Source organism: Salmo salar, chromosome ssa01, assembly GCF_905237065.1.
Source record: "Salmo salar chromosome ssa01, Ssal_v3.1, whole genome shotgun sequence".
Taxonomy (NCBI): Eukaryota; Metazoa; Chordata; class Actinopteri; order Salmoniformes; family Salmonidae; genus Salmo; species Salmo salar.
The window spans coordinates 19,739,937-19,760,464 of record NC_059442.1 but is presented as its reverse complement, the minus strand read 5'-3'; the positions used below and the strand labels follow the sequence as shown (position 1 = coordinate 19,760,464).

General features: G+C 42.1%; 1 pseudogene; it reads left to right on the top strand.

The window, feature by feature from the left end:
• The first annotated feature begins 718 nt into the window (after positions 1-718).
• LOC106570763 (glutamyl-tRNA(Gln) amidotransferase subunit A, mitochondrial-like) lies at positions 719-4,334 on the top strand (annotated as a pseudogene).
• Positions 4,335-20,528: the final 16,194 nt, after the last annotated feature.

Sequence of the window (20,528 nt, the reverse complement as noted above, 5' to 3'; positions counted from 1 at the left end):
CCAAATTTGAATAGTAAAACAACAGATGCTTAGTCAGCTCTGAAAGAGGGCAGTTTCCTCTTCACAAAAAGGCTATTGTGAAGATGTCACACAACTGTCTTCATATAAGCTATCTATAAAAGATCTGATAGTCTATCTTCTTTAAGAACTCTGAGAAGGTCATAGGAAAACCACTGGCTTGAAATGAAGAGTTAGCCTATAAAAATAAGGTCACTTCAAGGGAATCTATCGGGTGAGTGGTGAAGCAGAAGAGTCATTGTCTGTTCTATTGAGTTTTGATGTTGAGTCTCTGGCCGACAATGTGTTGTTAGGTTATTTCAGTTATCCTGTATGAGCTTATGTGCTGAATACATTACCTTGTTACAGGTGTCAAGCTTATGGGCATGTGGCAGCAGTGTGTAGGAGGGAGGTTCCTAGGTATGCAGAAGGGCAAGAGACAAAGGAATGTGTAACATTGGGGAAAGTAGTGGTATGTGTTAATTGTAAGGGTGCCCATGGGGCTAGGGATCAGAAATGTCCAGTGTGAGAGAGGCAGGTTGAGGTTACCAGGGTTAGAGTAGAGCGGAGGAGGCATTGAAGAAAGTTGAGGAAGATGGGTCAAGGGGGAAGGATCCTGAGAGTATTCGTGTGAGTAGTAGATCTGTATCAGTACAGAGAGATAGATAGACCAATAAATGATATATGCTTCAGTAAGATTGGCTTTTTAGCGTTCATAGCAATGGTTATCAACTGTACTGCAGGTATGGAACGCAAGTTGCAGATAGAGGTTGTGGTGGCAGCTGCAGAAAAGTATTTGGGTGTAAGAGATTTGACGCGAGGTTGTGTTACAGGTTGTGTTGAGTGGTGGTGTCCTGTCCTGTCCTTTCAGGCTGTTGGCCTGAGGTAGGACTAGACAGATTTAAATAGTGGAGTAGGGTGGTTGGTTCTATCCTCACTCTGGTAGCCTATGGACAAGCATTAAGAATAAGCTACGTGGTGAGTTGATGCCTATTTGTCAGTGTTGTTTGTTGGCAACATTATATTTTACAATGTTTTTGGAACAGATTCCTGTTGGAACTTTAGACAAATTAGACCCACCCTTTCAGCAGTCCACTCAGTCATGTTGATTCAGCTAGCATACTGGTAATAATAACAAATGGAAATAATTATACAGTACCATTCAACATTATTTGATTGGTCTCCTTGGCTCTAAAAAATGCCTGAAAATGATCAAGAAATCCCACAATCTCAATGCTTACATCACCTTGACAGAGGAGCTGGCATTGAAACAGGCAGAGGAGGCCGAGAGCAGGCTCCTCAAAAGCGTCTGTCCGTCCATCCGTCCGTCCGTCCGTGCAAACAGGCCTAAAAATGGATTCATTCCTCCTCTTTTTATCTGGATGGATTTATTATTATAGTATCTGTTTTGTAGAATACACTCCTCCATACAATGCCACAGTGGTTCAAAAGCTCCTCGACTAGGGTGCTGTTCTCATTGGAAAAACTAACCTGGATGAGTTTGCTATGGGCTAAGGCTCTCAAACTCCCTTTAGGAAATACATGCATTTGCAGAATTACCAAAGTATTATCATATGTGTAAACTACCCTAACCTGCATTCATGACTGAAAGTGAGTGTATAGTACAGAGGCAGTGTATTGTACCCTCGCTCCATTATTTTCCAGTGCAGGCAGTACTGACAGTGCTTTTGGACCTGTCCGGGAAACACCTGGAGCTATGCCGCCCCTTACAGAGAGCAGACTGGGGCTGACCCAGACTCTGACTGGGTCATCACTGGAGGCAGCTCTGGAGGAAGTGCTGCAGCTGTGGCCTCTCTCACCAGCTTCCTGTGAGTCTGCAGACACAGGGCTGAGTTCAAATTTCCCATACTGTTGCAAAATGCTGCATAATAGGAACATACTCAACCACTGTGACTAACAATACTACTTCCTGAGCATTGACTAATACCGTAGTTAATGTATCTATGAAGCATTCTACTTTACTTTTAGTTCGAAGTGGAGCAAAGAGACTCAACAACACCTTTATTGAACTCTGTGAAACACTAAAGGTATGTTATCTCCTGGTTCTGGCCCCTGACAGCTCTTTGTGGTCGGATACAGGTGGCTCCACCTGTAACCCAGGGCCCTGTGGCATAGTGACCCCGAAGCCAACCTACGGCCTGGTGTCCAGACACGGCCTCATCCGCCTGGTCAACTCGATGGACGTCCCAGGCATCATGACTCGGAGTGTTCATGACTCAGCCACCGTCCTGGGTCTGGCATGTTATATGGCCATCCCATGAGGCCTGTATTTTTTCCTGACCAGGTAAAAAGTATTACTCTGAAATGTTAATTTTATGGCATGTAAAACTGCAGTGTGGGGTTTCTTGACCTGGGGTGCGGGTTGTTGTGTCACAGGTATTCTCCAAGGCCATGATGTCAGACTCTACTACCATAACCCATAGCCCCTCCACACTGACAGACCTACCGGGTGACTTTGATGTCAGGAACATCTATGTGGGCATTCCCAAGGTGAGATCACCCTATCCTCCCAGTAGGATCAGGCATCTCAGTTCATCCCAGTGGTTTAACATTAACATGGAGATTGTTGGTAAAACGTTGAACATCTCATCTATCTGTCAGACTGTTTGTCTGTCTGGCTATGCTGTTGTTTCATTGTTGATCTATGATGTGAATTAATAGTGTTCATTTAATGCAAGACAAAGACAGAAGTCCATTGCTATGAAAGCCAAATAAAGTCAAATTGACCATGAATGGATTCTAAATATTATGCTGCTATTATAACTAGCAGAGCCCATGATGGCGACCTTTGTTTATTTTAATTGTTGCTGTATGTGTACTTCATATTTGTTCACATTTACAAAGGATTTTGTTATTGTAAAGCAAGATTGATATGGAATTATTTGTGAATTGTTCTCCACAGGACACCGTTGTGGCCATGTACGCCACCAGCGATTTAACAATGTCGTACAAGGAAGAATCCTCTCAGGGAACTACTTCCTGCTCAGACAGTAAGACACAGCAAACACATTTTTCAGTATAAACCAAGACTTTTCTACTACTGTAAGATCGATGGTCGTGTTGGGGATGGAAGCATGAACTTGAATATTTGGACAAAAGTTAAGACAGACCCTCATGGTTGCCTCCCTTCTAATAGGAATTATGAGCACTACTTTGTGATGGCCCAGCAGGTGCGTTGTCTGATAGCAGAGGACTTCAAGCGAGTGTTCATCTCGGGTGTTGACGTGCTGCTCACGCCCACCACACTGAGTGACGCAATGCGCAACACGGACTTCATGCAGGAAGACAACCCCACACGTAGTGCCCAGGAGGACATCTTCACACAGCCCGTCAACATGGCAGGTACTGAGGACACACACAGATACTCCATCCATACTTCAATGGAAATAATATTTAACTCTCCCTTTTCAAAGGAATTGGGTTGGAATTCCTATTTCGGTCAACCCTTTGATTACAAATCCAGATAAAGGTCTATCTGAAACAGATAATCTCCAACAGGGAAGCCGATAACTTTGCGGGCAGTTAAAGTTTAACCCATCTTTTATCCCCCCCACAGTCTGGCCTTCAAACAACCTTACCCTGCCAACCGCTCTCACTCTCGACTTTCTCACATTTATCCCTCCAACTCTCTCATTTTCTGCCCCAGGACTCCTTGCTGTTTCTGTGCCAACAGAACAGTGCCAACAGCGTTATCGAGCATACCTATTAGCCTGCAGCTAATAGGCCCCGCCCTCCAGGACAGGAAGCTGCTGACAGTAGCCCAGTGGATAAAGCAGAAGGTGGGCTTTACCCCTATCCATTAACATGGAGATGACGGACAGGGGGAGCGAGGTGCGGAGGTCCATAAGCGAGAGCAGACCTCAGTTGTATGAGGTGAAACTAATGAATACAGAGCTACTCAGATGAGTGACATCATGGTCATGTAAAGGACATACTCAAAGATGTATGGCCTTTTCTGGATTTGTTCTGAAGTTACTGACTTCCATTGAAGACACTTTATGACTTGCTGTTTGTCTGGCGGTTCCAAATATGAATTTGAATGAATGACTTAAAAAGATTAGGTCATGTCGTATCCAGAAGACAAGTATTGTGAACCTGGGTGTTGAACATCAGTGGTAAGCACTGGCGTAGCATGCATCTCCCGCAAGGCAGGGGGGGCCCATGAGCTTTGGGGCCCTCAACCCTCCTCAAAAAAGTATTATTAATATTTGTTTTTGTCGAGCCCCCCAGAAAGCATATGAACACATCATAAGCCATGAAAGAAATGTTTAGAATTACAGGAAATTACCTTTAAAACTGCAAAATGTTCCCTCAGCCTCATGGCAAAATGTGTAAAATAGCAGGAAATTAGCTCATAGATTCTTGAAAGTCGGGTCAATCCTTTTCCGGCGGGGAAACGTATTTATTTTTTTACATTTTGTAGCATTATTTGAGCTTAAAATGTAAATTTTAGAGGAATTTTATAAGTGAAAAGATTTGTTTTTGGAATTTTTCAAAAATGCTTTCAATATGATTTATTTCCATGTCGGCTCTATGCATAGATTACGATTTCAAACTATCCAAAAACGTGTAAAAGAAAGATTTCAACAAACAATATTTGAATCACCATGGTCACAACAGTTTTCCATCTAAACCGCATGCGGCGTGGACGACCTCCTGGACTGTTGCGCAGAAGAAATGCCAGGCCTCGCAGCGACACGAGATTAAACTTCACTGAGTTCGCCCCATTAGATTGCACCATTTAATGTGATCGAATAAACATATCTGCCCCTTTTCAATGGAACAAAACAAATCTAACTTTGCAAGAGTCTGTGATTTTGTTGGAGGCAGAGCCAGAGTGCATCGGAATAGAATTCTATTGACAGGTAGCCCGTGAGCGGTCTTTCAATCACCCATAAGTGAATGTGCTGTTCAGGTCAGCGAGCATAGCATGTGCACGTTTGTTGATATTCTTTGTTAGTTAGCGAGCTATTATCCCAGTTTTAAATATTGGTCAGCAACAGGGATTTACTGCCTCCTAGCACAAAACGTGTAGGCTCCATTTCAAGCTGTCTTTGAAAAGCTAGTTGGGTATAAAGCTTGTTTGTCTTCATTAAAGGGGCAGTGTTGTATTTTGAGAGAGGCTTGAATAAGAAAAATTACATTTTTGTCAACTAGGTAAAAAACTCTTGACAAATATCTGACAACGTCAACTCCGTCAGAGTGCTGATAGAATGGTTGTTTTTATTGGGGTTTTTCAAATAAAGCATTTTACATACAGATGTTTGTATTGAACTTTTATTTTTAGAGGCAAAAATATGTCTGTTTTGAGTATCTGTCAACTCTGTCTGTGGCTTGTCAACTCTGTCACTGAGTCAATATTCAGGAAAAAAATATTTGAATCACTGTTCTGCACCATATGCTTAAATTATTGAGGTATTTGCTGTGCTAAACCTAAGGGATAATGTTTGCTTTATAAATGTTTTGTGTTCTAAATGTAGAAAAACATGCCAAAATGCTAACTAAATTAGCCCTGGAGCATTATATAGTGCTATAAAACAAAAATAAGTTTGGAGATTTGTGCTACATATTTGAATAATCTAATGTTAAAATTAAACAAGCCAAAGCCTTTTAAACAGTTGTTGGTCAATAATTGTTAAATGCCTTTTATGGTGTCTGACGGAGTTTACATAAATCCAGTTAGTTGCAATTTATGAAAAAACCTAAATTAGGTTGTTTATCGTGTGATAGCTGATACTTAGGTCTCTCAAAATATATATTTCAAATTTTTTTCATATTAATGTTAAATTGAGATTGTCCTATCTTTCACGAATCCCTGAGCTCTAAAATGGCAACATTTTCTCTCCGCCTCATGGCAAAATGTGTAAAAGAGCATGAGATTAGCTATAATACTGCACATTTTTCGCTCTGCCCCATAAAAAATGGGGGGCTTGATCAGACCTTGCGGGGTGGAGAAAATCTCACATCCCATTAGTCTATAACATTGGACATGCAGCCTCCTCTGAGCTGAGGGAAATCCATTCATTACATACAGTAATACAACTGCTATATTTCAGGTGTAACGTGACCATGAAATGCGGAAGTTGGCCTTGGCTAAGAGATGTTGTTTGTCCAAATAAACCTGCTCCCATGTCTGAAGATAAACACAAGTAGTTTCATTTGTACAGAGAGAACCCTTTCATGAGTTGCAACCTGTTTAACTCAGTTTTTTTGTGCAAAATAAAAAATTTCTGGTTGTTAGGGCTGCGTTAATTCAATTCTGGCATCAGAACAAAATTTAACACTAGGCTACTGAATATATTTTCAGCTGTTTATTAATAGAATTAGTCAAGCAGAATAAATGGTAAATGCAATCTTCGTATATACGGGTTCACTGTAACACCTCGCATGGCAAACAGAGAACTGAAATGACATAAGTTCTTCCTTAAATACTTCTTGACAGACGTAGGCCCCTCTCCCTGAGGGCCTGTCATAGTAGAGGCTTGGGTGTGGTTTAGACTTACTCCAGCCTATCGTTGGCGTGCAGGCTGGTCCCAGCCTCTAGACGCATCTTTGTTGCCAAGCATAGTTGTCTTCTAGCTTATCTTCATGTGTGTACCCGAGTCAGACACCCAAAGACAGTGCCTGTTCTTGTGCTACAGTTAGGACAGTTTCTGCTTTTGTGCTACAGCTATCTTCCATTCTACCAGCCCCTCCCGTACACCTGTCCTTGAGCGGCCCCACAACCAGGCATTGTGTGTGTGTCACGAGCCTACTCAGCCTACACTCCTACTAGCCAGCAATCCTCCAGTTAGTCATGTCTATTATATGTCGCTCAATCTATGTTAATACAATATAAACCTCTTATGTTTAGCATTAGTATTCATAAGTTATGCACCACAACTAATTTTATTATATAGGTTTAAATAGTTGCATTATATTGGTTATGCAAACAATTATTTGGTTAAACCCTAACATGGTTAATAGTGGGGGCCTTGGAAAAAAACATAAAATGGGCAGGTGTGTTAGAAATGCCGGAGCTGATTTTTGGTCCTAACTTTCCATACACAGTTCAGCTAGGTAAACTTTCCAAGGCAATATTAATCTGATATACTAATGTCTACCTCATTTGACCTGATAAGATTAGCGTAACAAATGTTTCAGAAGACGTTTTTGTAACTTTGAGAAGGGTTGTTCATGTGTGCAATTCCAAACACTGCACAGGAGCCGGTTGTGAGAAGATTTGTTTGCCTTAAGCTAGGTTACCATACCCTGAGGCATGGTCGAGTAACAGGGCACAACATAAACACGGAGTCTGATATAGAGATTCTGTCTAATTTTAACCCACGTATAGGGGGGCTAATTTCATCCCCGTAAAGTTTACGTTTAGGATTAGGTGTAGGATAATCTGGGCACGTATTCACAACCACAACCCAAACTGTAGTAGCCTACATATCACATGAACAGTAATTTTCATTGCAGTTACAGAGCTGTAGTGAAAACTCACTAGCGACATGAATGCAGTATCTTTGCACTGAAGAACACACACACACACACACACACACACACACACACAGGTACACACACACATACACTGACACAGCGGATAACTCAGAGCCCTGCCTTTCCTCTTGTTACCTTTGACATTCTCTCTGTCAGACATGTGGATCTGTGTTGTATCCCCCTCTCCCCTCTTTCTTCCGTACCCCTTCCTCCACCCCCCTGTGCTCTTTCCAGCACTCCCCATTTAGTCCTGACCCCATCACCACTCATTATGCAAATGTCACCCGCGCTCTGCCGCAGTGACGGACGGGAGAGAGATGGACATGTTAATAAAATCTTTGTTCTGTAACAGTAGATACTGTGTTTTGGCTTGTTTCCACACTATATTGATTTATCATCAAGATCATGTGCAAATGAACTACCTACATTTAACGTTATAGTCATCTGCCCATGTGATTTGCATACTATGGCATACAGTATATGGCACAAAACTGCTTTCACTTTATAGCCTGCAACAAAAGCAAGTCTTGAATTCTCACATGTCATGTAGATGATCAGTCTTGTAAATTCCAAAAGGTGGGAGGATTTTAAGGAAAAGAGCAGAACGGACTCACATAATCCGATAAATTGGTGAAAAGTCTGCCAGCGAGACACATCATTGGGGTCGTGGGAGAGATAAAAACAAACAAGGGGCCTCCTACAACAACTGCTATGACTGAGCAGTCTCCACTCTGAGTGCAATTGTCCAAAGACTAGAGTGGGTGTCCATGCACTCAACACAGAATTCCAAACAGTTTGATCTCAACAATGCTTCCTATCCACATGGTGGACATGTGACATGCATTCAAATTTCTCTTATGTGGTATTTTGATTGACAGATGCCCACAGTGTGTGGTCAGTCACGCCACCACTCATGGTTCACAGCCCCCATGTTAGACAATCGAATCCTGTTCACTCTCACACATGCTAGTTGCTTGACTGTTAACGTTATAGTCATTTACCACACACCACAATAAAAATATATATACATTACCAGGAAACATTCTTGACAGTTGAGCATTCCTGATTGCATGGGAAAATGAGAAACTTGATCATCTCAGTGTTCTCGGAGGTGGATGCCAGCACCTGCTTTTACAGCAAGAAGAAAGAAAGCGATGAAAACCAATGACCACGTGAGCCCATATTAACACATATTTCTGTCTGCACGGACAGAGTTGGGGACTTTGCACTGCAAAAATAACCCATGAACAGGATGTTTTCTTCCTGCTCATTTAAGTGGAAAGCAGGTGATGATAATAACCAAATTTGAGAAGTGTGTTTAGGCCCTGTCAGAACTGGGGATTGTGTGTGTGTGCGTGTGTGTGTATGTATCTGCGTGTGTCTAAGCCCTGTTAGAGCTGGGGACTGTGTGTGTGTGCGTGCGTGCGCTGGGCACCGTCCAGGTGATGGGATGTTGAATGTGGTTGTCCTATCCTCACTCCAAAGATAAACAGTCAGGCCTATCTCTAAAGAAAACAACTGACATAAAGTCAGTTGTATTTTTAAGCCATGTAAATGCAGCCTACAAACCAACACTGTGTGCTATTATAGTGGTGGTGATGAAACGATAGAGAAACCTACTGTTTGTGACGAGAGCTGCCATCCACCATCAGCCACTTAAACGTCAACACCATCTCATTTCCAAACCTCCATGGACTGGGCAGTGGCGGTAAGCTCTCCTCCCTTCCGCCACAGTTGACAGCCCTGCCATGCAATGGAGGCCAGCAGCATGATAGTCTGTAGCACATTGCAAAATGTCACAGGGAAATGGCAAAGGCGCAGGCTGGGTTATCTTTCTGCAAACAGCCAATAGCTGTACAGAGATTTGATCTCTCCACTGTCCTGAGGAATTTGCTGTATATCTGCATTACTATCGTATGGTTAGGGCTGGTCTGGTTTCCCATGTAGAAATGGATTCTGATTGTGTCTGAGAATGGGAACAGGACGTGGGGAGAAGCTTAGTTTGGATGCTATCCCTTCCATTGGTTTCAATACAGATTTGGAAGACAAAGCCACAAACACACACACACACACACCCTTATAAAACTGTGCCTTATGGTCATGCTACACATAAAATGTCCATATCATATTCCAATAACATTCTCCTATCTCCTTCCACCCTCATGCTGAGTTACATTAGGCCCACTGTAGCACTCTGGTGTCAGATAGATGGATTACAGAAAGGGCTAGTGCGTATGTCTGGTGTCATTAGATCACAATGGTGACAAGAAGGTTGTCGATGACAATCTGGCTTAGGTACAGATGATTGGATGATTGCCCTGTCATTACTAGCAGGGAACCCAATCAAAAGTGGAGGACTTGATTAGAACCCTGGTGCACTTTGTGTCCTGAGTGTTAAATAGAATCACCACTGTGTTAAGAAGAAGAAGAACAGGAAATCTCACATGCATGACATAGCCCACATGTTCTTAACAAAGTATGTGGACACCCCTTCAAATTAATGGAATCGGCTATTTCAGCCACACCTGTGTATAAAATCGAGCACACAACCATGCAATTTCCATAGACAAACATTTGCAGTAGAATGGCCTTACTGAAGAGCTCAGTGACTTTCAATGTGGCATCATCATAGGATACCACCTTTCTAACAAGTCAGTTCATCAAATTTCTGCCTTGCTAGAGCTGACCCGGTCAACTGTAAATGCTGTTTTCGTGAAGTGGAAACGTCTAGGAGCAACAATGGCTCAACTGTGAAGTGGTAGGTCATACAAGCTCACAGAACAGGACCGCCGAGTGCTGAAGCGCGTAGCACATAAAAATTGTCTGTCCTCGGTAGCAGCACTCTGGAAGCAATGTCAGCACAATAACTGTTTGTCTGGAGCTTCATGAAATTGATTGCCATGGCCAAGCAGCCGCACACAAGCTTAAGATCACCATGCACAATGCCAAGCGTCGACTGGAGTGGTGTAAAGCTCACCAGCATTGGACTCTGGAGTGATGAATCACGCTTCACCATCTCACAGTCCAATGGATGAATCTGGGCTTGGCGGATGCCAGGAGAACGCTACCTGCCCCAATGCACAGTGCCAACTGTAAAGTTTAGTGGAGGAAAAATTATGTTCTGGGGCTGTTTTTCATGGTTCAGGCTAGGCCCCTTAGTTCTAGTGAAATGAAATCTCAACACTACAGAATACAATGACATTCTAGACGATTCTGTGCTTCCAACTTTGTGGCAACAGTTTGGGGAAAGCCCTTTCCTGTTTCAGCATGACAATGCCCCTGTGCACAAAGCGAGGTTCATACAGAAATGGTGGAAGAACTTGACTGGCCTGCACAGAGCCCTGAACTCAACTCCATCGAACATCTTTGGGATGAATTGGAATGCCGACTGCCAGCAAGGCCTAATCACTCAACATCAGGGCCCGACCTCACGAATGCTGTTGTGGCTGAATTGAAGCAATTCCCTGCAGCAATGTTCCAATCTAGTGGAAAGCCTTCCCATAAGAGTGTACAGCAAAGGGGGGACCAACTCCATATTAATGCACATTATTTTGAAATGAGATGTTCAACAAGCAGCTGTCCACATACTTTTGGTAATGTAGTGTACCTCTCTCAGTCAGAGACTGTGAGGAGGTTCCATGTATATCACCAAGGTGTCTCAGGTATGCTGACTATAGTCAATACCCACTCAGCTATAACAAGCCTCTATTGTTTTGGGGCTTCCTTTGGATATTCACCTTGGATCTCTCTCTCTCCAACTCTCTCTCCATCTCCCTCTGTCTCCCTTCATCTTTCTCTCTCTCTCTCTCTCCTCTGCTGTCCATCCCTCCCTCCCTCTCTTTCCAGCAGCAGGTGGTCTCTAGAAGGATTGATTTCAGTTTCGGCTGTCTCTCTGTTTAATGAGTAAACACTTGCTGAACACAGGGAGAAGATAAGGCACAGATCTCATTCAGACTACTAGAGACATACTGTGTATCGTTCTGTTTTTGTATTGTTTTGTTCTTGAGAAGGGAATATCCACACCCCTATTTCATGTACATTTAGTAGTCAAATTACCTCTCCCTTTTGCCTGACTGTTGTTGTAAGTCACTGTCCTTCATGTTATTTGCCTGAACAATCAGTAATCAGTTAACTTTTCATAATGATGTCTCCGTAGAAGCTGTACTGAATGAGAACAGGAGAACATCAGGGGAAAACTGCTGATATATTGGCTCTGACCAGTCACCGTTACAGAGCAACTCATTGACATTGTGCCTAAAGTATGTGTTTAAAAGATCTAGAGTGATTTTAGCCTGATTGAATAGTGACATAATGTCAGTGTAATCCTTCTCCAAGGATACGGTTTGTGATTTTTGGAAGGTCCTTGAAATTCAATAGTCTTTATGCTGGGTTATGTATGATTTACAAAGCAAGCCCACTGTTTTCTATGTCTAGTTTATTGTTTTGACCTTCAATTGGAGGCAGCTGTTCCTCGTTGCCTCTAATTGAAGGTCCTATTTAGTAGGGGTGTTTTTCATGTTTTTTTTGTGGGTAGTTGTTTCTTGTTTAGCTGTGTGCCTGACAAGACTGTTTTCGTCGTTCTTTTTGTTCAGTGTTCATTTTATTTAATAAAGAGAAAATGAGCATTCATGTACCCGCTGCATTTTGGTCCAATCCTTTTTAACCTTTATTTAACTAGGCAAGTCAGTTAATGTGCTTAATTTTAAGAAGTTATTTGGCCACTTTACTAGTGATACAAACAGTAACAAAACATATCAACCTATGGGCTAGGCTTCATAAGGTGTTTGACTACGATTTGAGAAAGTGGCTAAAAAAAGGCATGCACTGTTTCTTGCCAAACTGCACATCATTCACAAGTGATAATACATCATTCACAAGTGATAATACATCATTCACAAGTGATAGGCTAATATTGTCACCCATCAGACAATTTTGTATTTATTGTTGTCTTTACAAATACTAATTGATATATGTGTGAAATTAGTTTTGATTTAGACTGGACCATTATCATGAACCTGTCTCGGGACAGGGGCATGGGGGGAATGTTTTTAATCTATTAACATAAATTGTGAATAGAGGATGCTTTTCTTGTGGTTCATTTTCATGCCAGCCAGTTAGGCTTTTGACTGCCGTCATGACTCGTGACTGCCGGTGTGCCAGTAATACCGTCACTATAACAGCCCTAGGCACCGTAGCAACAAAGACAAAATCATCACAGGATGTGCATGACAAACACATACAGTACTGCAGCTTTTTGATGACGCTGGTGATTTCTGGAATGCGGATTTCTGGCTCAAGGACCCTGTATCGGGTTCTCATCAAGTGGTGAGAGTACATAGTGTCCCTCAGACCATATGCCCTCACCTGCCCTCTACCCACTCTGATAACATACCTCCCAACCCCCTCCACCCTTCCTCTCCCCCTTCCCCTTCCCCTCCACTTTTTCTCTCTCTTTCATTCACTTGCTTTTAATCCCCAACCTTTACTCTTTCCCCACTCTCCACCTTCCAACCACAAACCCCCACACCACCACTCAGGTTTCTCTATAGGTTTCAGGTGTGTGTGTGTGGGGGTGGGGGTGGGGGGTGGGGGGTGTCTGCGGGTTAAGGAGAGTGGAACACACACTGGATTAAAGGGGTCATGCAATGGTGACTATAGTGAAAGAGTGGCCAAACCCTCTCTCCACGTCTCCTGAATGAGTCTACCTCTGAAAAATAAGATGGGAGCCTTGGAGGGACAATGGGGCTTTTGTTATGCAATCAGGGAGGGATGAAGTTCCCACAGTGATGAAAACTGGGGGTGAGAATGCATGGTGTGTGTGTGTCTATTTGTAAATGGGGTAGTTGTTTCTGTATTTGGGGGTGCAGGTCAGGTCTAAAAGGGACCTTGTTCTGTCCAGAGGGGAAAACCAGGGACGTAGTGACTGAGGGAAACACGGGTCTCCTCACATCCAATTATTAATCGGCCTATGTAAATTATTGAGGTCTTTTTATTTCTCCTGTCACCAAGAGCAACAGGAAAACACTAACATGTGAGCCCCACTTGCTGGCTGTGCATCTTACAGTGAGCTCTCCCAGTGACTATAACTCGAGCATCTAAATGTGATTGAGGGTAAGAGCAGATTACTGACACAAAATCCAGATCAGACCTCATCTCCTCTCAAAGTTTTGCAGACAGAGGATTTGAAGAACAAAAAAAAAGAAGCCTCTTTTTGGAGCGTGTTGATTAATACATGGCTTATAAACTCAACAAAAAAAGAAACGTCCCTTTTTCAGGACCATGTCTTTCAAATATAATTTGTAAAAATCCAAATTACTTCACAGATCTTCATTGTAAAGGGTTTAAACACTGTTTCCCATGCTTGTTCAATGAACCATAAACAAATAATGAACATGCACCTGTGGAACGGTCGTTAAGACACTAACAGCTTACAGACGGTAGGCAATTAAGGTCACAGTTATGAAAACTTAGGACACTAAAGAGGCCTTTCTACTGACTCTGAAAAACACCAAAAGAAAGATGCCCAGGGTCCCTGCTCATCTGCGTGAACATGCCTTAGGCATGCTGCAAGGAGACACGAGGACTGCAGATGTGGCCAGGGCAATAAATTGCAATGCCCATACTGTGAGATGCCTAAGAGCGCTACAAGGAGACAGGACGGCCAGCTGATAGTCCTCGCAGTGGCAGACCACGTGTAACAACACCTGCACAGGATCGGTACATCCGAACATCACACCAGTGGGACAGGTACAGGATAGCAACAACACCAGGAATGCACAAATCCCTCCATCAGTGCTCAGACTGTCCGCAATAGGCTGAGAGAGGCTGGACTGAGGGCTTTCAGGCCTGTTGTAGGCAGGACCTCACCAGACATCACCGGTAACAACGTTGCCTATGGGCACAAACCCACCATCGCTGGACCAGACAGGACTGGCAAATAGTGCCCTTCACTGACAAGTCATGGTTTTGTCTCATCAAGTGTGATGGTCGGATTCGCGTTTATCGTCAAAGGAATGAGCATTACAGCAAGGCCTGTACTCTGGAGCGGGATCGATTTGGAGGTGGACGGACCGTCACGGTCTGGGGCGGTGTGTCACAACATCATCGGACTGAGCTTGTTGTCATTGCAGGCAATCTCAACGCTGTGCGTTACAGGGAAGACATCCTCGTCCCTCATGTGGTACCCTTCCTGCAGGCTCATCCTGACATGACCCTCCAGCATGACAATGCCACCAGCCATACTGCTCGTTCTGTGTGTGATTTCCTGCAAGACAGGAATGTCAGTGTTCTGCCGTGGCCAGCGAAGAGCCCGGATCTCAATCCCATTGAGCACGTCTGGAACCTGTTGGATCGGCGGGTGAGAGTTAGGGCCATTCCAACCAGAAATGTCCGGGAACTTGCAGGTGCCTTGGTGGAAGAGTGGGGTAACATCTCACAGCAAGAACTGGCAAATATGGTGCAGTCCATGAGGAGGAGATGCACTGCAGTACTTATTGCAGCTGGTGGCCACACCAGATACTGACTATTACTTTTGATTTTGACCCCCCATTTGTTCAGGGACACATTATTCCATTTCTTTTAGTCACATGTCTGTGGAACTTGTTCAGTTTATGTCTCAGTTGTTGAATCTTATGTTCATACAAATATTTACACATGTTAAGTTTGCTATAAATAAACGCAGTTGACAGTGAGAGGACGTTTCTTTTTTTGCTGAGTTTATATTGGGCACCGGGTTAAACAAATATTATTATCCACTGAGACCTGAATTCTAACTTCAAGCCAATGTGTAACATTCACATTGACATCATTCATATTTACTGTGTCTTATGAACTATGATAAATCATATAATTGTATGTTGGAAAAAAGCTTTGGAGTACTTTCATTGAAATGATGGGCAGAAATGCTACTTCAACTTCATCTTTCAAGGCTCCTTCATCACAAAACCTTTCGATATGACCAATTATTTGAATGACTATTTCATTGGCAAAGTGAGCAAACTCAAACATGAAATGCCAACAACAAACTGTGAGCCATCATTCATGCATAAAATACCTAATAATTAAAGAAAAACATTGTAATTATTGTAACTACTTTGAGGAAATGTGTACTTACTATGCCTGTGATATGTGGTTTCCCCACCTAGCTATCTTAAGATGAATGCACTAACTGTAAGTCTCTCTGGATAAAAATGACAAAAATGTCAAATGTACAGTAAATGTAAAATTAGTCCTTTTTAAAAGATATACGATCTTCTCTTCTCTCTACTGAGGAAGCTGGCTTGCTGGGAGCCCAAATATCTCTCCATGAAGTCAAAAGGTCATTGGATAACGTGAATAAATGAAAATCACCTGGTTGTGACAGTATTTCTTCTGAGGTACTGTATATTTAACATTTTTAGGTCCACTGTTACTTAAAATGATCAACTTTCACAAAGATTAATTTGAAAGGGATGTAAATATAGCACTAATTTTGCGTTTATTTTTAAAAAAGGATGCCACCCAGTGCTCTCACTTTGATAAACACAGATATTAAACTATTTTCTAAACTTCTGTCCTTCCGTCTCAAAGCATGCATACCCAAATTGGTACACACGAACCAAAGCGAGTTTGTTAAAAAACGATTATCCTCAGATAACCTCCGTCATCTATTACATATCTTACATGCGTCATCAGAAACCAAAGCTCCTTGGGCAGTTCTGTCTCTCGACACAGAAAAAGCTTTTGATAGACTAGAATGGTCATATCTTTGTTCGGTTTTGGAACATATGGGGCGGGGCTACAATTTCATGAATATGATTCAAATACTATATGCCAATCCCTCAGCCGCAATAACAGGTAATGCCTGCTCTGTTTCGTTCAGAATTATTAGAATTATCAACAGCGAGAATGAATGGTGCTAGTCAAGGAACAATTGAGGCCTGGACAAATATACTTGTCCCTGTAAAGAGTAATCTCAGCTAAAGCCCAACACATACAAAAAACAATATACACTTTGTGTACAAAACAATAAGAGCACCTGCTCTCTCCATGACATAGACTGACCAGGTGAATCCAGGTGAAAGCTATGATCTCTTATTCATGTAACTTGTTAAATCCACTTCAACCAGTGTAGATGAATGTTACGAGACAGGTTAAACAATTATTTGTAAGCCTTGAGACAATTGAGAATGGATTGTGTACGTGTGCCATTCAGAGGGTGAATGGGCAAGACAAAAGATTTAAGTGACTTTGAACAGGGTATGTTAGTAGGCAATGCTGTTGGGTTTTTCACGCTCAACAGTTTCCTGTGTATATCAAGAATGGTCCACCACCCAAAGGACATCCATGGTGGGTGACCATGGGTGACTGAAGAGCAACCCTAGTTGCTAGAGGTGGTTGGAAAGGGGTGGGAAACATGATTTTCGGGAGGGCTGTGGGTTGGATGGAGACATGTTAGCTGGGTGGGGTTGGGGGATGGGATGGGAGGTTGGGACCCACTTTTTTTTTTTTACAATAGAATAGGTCAACTTTTCTACTATGGGGGATAGTAGATTAACATAGGCTAGTGATTTTTCTGTTTGTTACTCATCTTGTTGGCTGAGGAAAAGTAAATGTGGACAGTTATTCTAACATCTTCAAAGTGCACATCATAATTAGGTAAGAAGGGCCTCCACAAGTCTGGTTCATCCTTGGGCGCAATTTCCAAATCCCTGAAGTTACCATGTTCATCTGTACAAACAATTGTACACCGGTATAAACACCATGGGACCACGCAGCAGCCATACTGCTCAGGAAGGAGACGCAGTCTGTCTCCTAGAGATGAACGTACTTTGGTGCGAAAAGTACAAATCAATCCCAGAACAACAGCAAAGGACCTTGTGAAGATACTGGAGGAAACAGGTAAATTCACCCAACTTATTGTGGGAAGCTTGTGGAAGGCTACCCGAAACATTTAACCCAAGTTAAACAATTTAAAGGCAATGCTACCAATTACTAATTGAGTGTATGTAAACTTCTGACCCACTGGGAATGTGATGAAAGAAATAAAAGCTGAAATAAATCGTTCTCTCTACTATTATTGACACTTTACGTTCTTAAAATAAAGTGGTGATCCTAACTGACCTAAGACAGGGATTTAATGTCAGGAATTGTGAAACTGAGTTTAAATGTATTTGGCTAAGGTGTATGTAAACGTTTGACTTTAACTGTGTATGTATGTAAATTGTAGTCTTTTTGTCTGTATTTTTATTTATTTTATGTGATAGGACCCCAGGAAGACTAGCTGTCACCACTGGCGTTGGGGATTCTAATAACCAGAAAATGATGCATGATTTATGCTTACGCAGACATACCCTCAGTAAAATGAAAAGGCATGTAGCATTCTATAGGAAGTGATTGATGCCTTTTTTTGTTAAACAATTTCACTGGGTCATGCATGGGAAATATGGTGGTTTGCTCCCTGATCCTATCAGTTGACCTTTCAGGATGGCCTACCTCCCCAACATGCCCACAAAAGCAAATCTGGTTCACACTGGTTCTAATGCTCCCTCCTAGCCTTTAAAATAATTAAAAGTTATCAGGCGTTTGGTTCAAGCCTCCAATTACTGTTTGTTTTCACACCACAGAGTGGTAAAGAAGTTATAATGTTGCGCCACTGAGGCACAGTAACACATGTTCAAGTGAGTGGAACTGAGCCCTGTACTATGAATTAGTTTGAGGATTTACTGAGGTAACTTTGGTCAACTCTGAGTTCAACTCAGGATAACCAGTCACACGAATGTGGCTCACCTTTAAGTCAGGTACATTTCTATGGCAATGACTCCTTCAGAACTAACCTACTCTGGGACAGGCTAACTTCATTGATCCATTGATTCAAGTGTCTGAGTTGCCAGTTGAGGACACATTAATTCAGATTATCTTCCTCTAACAAAGATATCATCCCCTTTACTTGAGGAAGATGACTGATTAAATATTTTATTAAACAAATGTTTTTTTGTGTTAAATAGTAATGTTAAAATACCTATCACATTACACATTTAGTAATGACGGATTGCATTTGAAAATTCACCAGAGTAAAACTTTTGTATGACCTAATACAATTATTTGATCAATAGGAGTGGGGGGGGGGGAAAAGCATTGATAAAGCCAACTAGCTCTGTCTCACATCAGAATTAGACATTCATCCATGTTTCTCAAATGTCAAATTTCAAAGTTGTTGCAAATGTCAAATTTCGAAGAGTTTAAGGTTAAGTTATGGCATTAATTCAGAAATCTTAAGGTTAGGCATGAACTCTGAAGGGTTAGGGATAGGCTTAAAACAAAATGTTGTATTGCTGGAATCGAACATGAAACCTTTAGAATCAGAGGATCTGTCATCCCCGTCCACAACGCCTTAGCAAAACTGAAACCTACTTGAAGGTAAGTGCTCACTGTTGCCCTATTGACCTGTTTCTACATCATCACCCGATGTCCTCAGTCATCGAATAATGACTTGTATCACAGGTGAGCTGGCTGGATAAAGCATTGTAAAGCACACCAAAGAGGGCATTAATGATACACCTAATAAAAGGAAGACCGCACTTCTAACACCCTATTTCACACCATATCCTGCTGAATTTGCAAGATAACTTTTTGATTTTGGCACAAAAGAAAATGTGGCACTGACTCACCCATGGAATGATGGTTTGAGTAAGCGGTGGGTGCGTGATCAATATCCACCTTTGTAATACGGATATAGCCTGAGCAGGAATGTGAAGCTAACTTAAGCTAGCTTGCTTTATAAAAGCCTCAATAGATCTACTGTACCTTGCTTCATAGTATACCACTCAGGTCTGTGACGTGCATGGATAAGGGTAACATTTGTACACTTTGCAGACGCTCTTATCCAGAGCGACTTAAAGTAGTGAGTGCATACATTTTCATACTTCCTTTTTTTTATTTCGGTCTTGGTTACCACCAAGTTAGATTTTAAAGACTCATAATAACTTACAGGACCTTTATACATATCACCTGCCAGTTCATCTAGTCTGTGTTTTTTAGCCTCCAACACCACTGTGCTTAACACTTGTTTCACTTCACATGTTGACTTTCTAAAATGCTAAGGCCACAATCATGTAAGACCAAGAGGTATGAAAGCTTTCCTGCTGTTCTTTTATAGATGTTTATAGAAACAGCCTACTTTACCTCAATGCTAACTACAACAGTAAACACCATGCAGGCAGTGGCATGCAGTCATGGATGCCAAGGGAAGCCAGGCTTCCCCCAAAAATTCACCAATAAAAAAAAAACGGATGTATAATTTATTTTTCGTCTCTGTGTTACATTTAGCCTGAAGGAATATTATGAATCTCACAGGAGGAGAAAGCATCCGAGCGAGCGAAACAGTGCCCCTGTCTCAGCCATCTGATGCTGTCTGGTCCAAACGAGTATGACATTGTTGCCGCCCGTAGCTTTGACGGCAAGCGAAGCCAGCGGAGAATCTGGGTTCCTTGACGAAAAAAGTAGCATATGAGAGCATATGTCATTGACAGAAAAATGTGAACTGTTGCATCTCGTGGTGTTGTTGTCCTCCGGTGGCTAGCCAGCCAGCTAGCTAAAATTGGCCCTTTCTTTAATTAGCCATGGATGTAGATAGGGATTTGGACTTGTGGTTTCACTTAATTCTCTGTACTGGCCAATGATTATAACGGCAACTCTGATCCAACTATTAATTCATACATTGTTGTGCCCCTGGCCTGAGAGAATGGAAGTTCAATATGTAGCTAGATGTAGAATGCTAATGTTAACTAGCTAACGTTTCCCATGAATGGAAGTTAGGCAATCGAGCAAGCATTTTAGCCAGTTAGCCTAGGACAACAAAAAATAAAAGCGTGTACTGTATGACAAAGTGATATATCATTTCGTAAACATGAAAGAGGGGAGGGTGGCATTGGCGTTTCTCTACAAGTAGGGTGAGTCAACATGTTTTTCTTCTTGCATGAACACGCACACACGCAAACAAAAATCAGAACCATGGACAGCTACATATTTAGCTTATGTTGACGACTAAA